The 2,596-nt window shown below is 32.5% G+C and overlaps 1 pseudogene; it reads left to right on the top strand.

Annotated features, from left to right (window-relative positions):
- Positions 1-1,179: 1,179 nt before the first annotated feature.
- Positions 1,180-2,386, top strand: LOC136203830 (uncharacterized; annotated as a pseudogene).
- Positions 2,387-2,596: the final 210 nt, after the last annotated feature.

Below are 2,596 nucleotides of genomic sequence, written 5' to 3'. Positions count from 1 at the left end.
GCTTGAAAAAGAAATCAAAGCATCAGGCAAGAAGCAAAGCAAGCTTATGGAAGAAGCAGCGAAGGAGAACAACATTGCAGAAGGCACCGAGAATGCCTTTAATGATAGTCAGTCTCAATCATCTGTTGAAAAACATGTCAAAAAAGAAGAAGTTTCAACACCAGCGTATGGTAAAGATGTTGAGCATGTGCAGGATGAGTGTACCTCTAGTCAAATCGAATCATGCAGGATGAGTGTACCTCTAGTCATTTACAAGAAAATCAAGCATGTGCCTGAGAACAAATGTGAGGTGAAACTAATGAAGGAATTGAAGGAGACATTTTCCAATGAAGGATTGTCATCAAACGCATCTGAAAAGGAAGTTAAGGAAGTTGAAAAGAGAAAGGAAAGAGTGAAAGAGCTCGAGGTCATTAACATGAGTAATATTGTGTCAAGTTCACATAGAAGGTGCATTACGAGTTATGTGCCGCATCCAAAACCCAAAATACAAGTACACATTGGTAATAGTGATCTTGATGGTAATGATGATGATGATAATGCGGAAGACGACGATGATGATAATGAGGAAAACAACGATGATGACAAGGAAGAAGAAAACAATGGAAATAATAACGAAGATGACAGAAGCCAGAATGAAGATGTCAATTATAATGAAATTCGAAGAAAAAGATGGAGATAATAATGAGGATGATGGCGGTTAAAGTGAAGAGGTCAACGACGTTGAAGTTTGAAGATTTCAGTAGATTAAGTTGGTGTTACTAAAGGATAAAAAAATTATAAATTTAAGGGGGTGTGTTAGAAATAATAAATTTATAATTAATAGTCTTTATGTTGATTGTTATTAAGTTACTTTAGAATAACTTATGTGAAGTTATGTGATGTTAAGTTACACTCTTAACTAGTCATTAAGAGTTATTAAGAGTTATTTATTAGGTTTGTAATATAAATAGTTATCTTGTATAGGCTAAAAGTGAAGAAGCACAAGTTAAAGAGAAATAAAATTTAAGAAAAGCTTCCTCCTATATTTCTTTCACTTCTTATATTCTTCTTTTCTCTCCAACACATTTTAGTTTATATCATAACTCGTTAAAGCAAATCACAGCCACTATACAACAAAATGAGAAATGAAAACAAATGACATGTACACGTACCTAGAATTTTAGCAATTGCAGTATCAGAATGTTAGCTGTGTTTGAGCAAGATATGTTTATGTTAGCTCAAACTCCAGGTGGAATGGAGAGGACACAAAAGGACTATGACAACTTGGCAATCAAATCTGGCTTTACCGGAAATTGGGAATTGAGATTAGGAAAAAACTGTTGTTGAATAATTATTTCAATTTAAAAAAAAACTACTACAGGAGGTAGGATCAGAATTATTTCATTTCTAAGTTTGGTTCTTTCTTATATAAATTTCAGTTGCTAACATAAGTTTAATCCTTGTCACCTCTATAGAAAGATTTCTTTGTCCTTAAATTTTATAGTTTGTGTTGAGCTCTGACTTGATGGTCTTTTATTGACATATGATATTGCTCAAGAGATTGTAAGAAGAGGATATTGTAGGTCTAGAAGTAGTACAACTATTTTCCAATTCTTTTCCTCTCTCTTTTCCCTTATATGTTACCTATACGTTAGACTCTATGTTGTTAGAGTTAACGATACTGTATATCATTAGCACTAGTTGATATCATGATTGTATGGGTTAATGTTAATGTTTGAATTGAGTATCTCGAATTTTAGTGATCCGTATAGTTCTTACTACAATAGAATAGAGTTCTTGAATTGAGTATATTGATATTATCATGGAGAGAATTAGGTAAGTAGGATATGTTGTATATTGTATTAGAATACTTCAGGTATTTATACAAGAGTTATGATGCTGAAATTTCAAAAGGCAATCAGTCAATACCTTACGACTGTAGCAGATATGAAATGCTTAGGATAGTTCTTATTACAATGGAAATCATAGTCAGTTGATTAAATAATTATGTGTCATTTTCAAATTGAAAAAAAATATTTGGTTATGTTGATGTTAATCTTGTTATGGAATTTGGTTGTTAATCTTGATGTATCAATTTTATTAACAATAGATGTGAAGAGTTTCATTTGATGTCTCTCAAATTATGATGTGAAAATCAAATCTAGCAGAATTTGGGTTTCTGGAGTTTGATGGAAGGTCTTGTGCTTTTTGCAAATGCATTAGCAATACTAAATGAAGACAGGTTCCTTACTTGTAAGGGATTGACCATAGCAAAACATCAAACAGACAGAAGAAAATTCATTCAAGTCACAGATTGTTGGACTCGTAAACGCTTTCCAATTCATGGGGACTACTGCTTATAATTCTATACATAGTTGTTATTATTGTGAAGTTGTTTTCCTGGTAAGGTTGACTCCATTACTTCTTGCTGCACTCATGTATGACTCCATGTACCATTCAGACATCACAAAAGTTAGAACTATGCTTATGTATTGTAAATTATGGGCTGAGTCCCAAAATATTATCAGAAATAAAGGAAGTCAACCTTTACTAGGTTGGAGGAATATGACATACTTTTTGATAGTCCAAAAAAAATGCTTGCAACATTTTGCAGTTT

This window comes from Euphorbia lathyris, chromosome 8 (genome assembly GCF_963576675.1).
Source record: "Euphorbia lathyris chromosome 8, ddEupLath1.1, whole genome shotgun sequence".
In the NCBI taxonomy this organism is placed as follows: Eukaryota; Viridiplantae; Streptophyta; class Magnoliopsida; order Malpighiales; family Euphorbiaceae; genus Euphorbia; species Euphorbia lathyris.
Note: the sequence above shows the minus strand (reverse complement) of the source record. Positions and strands in the feature narration are given on the sequence as shown.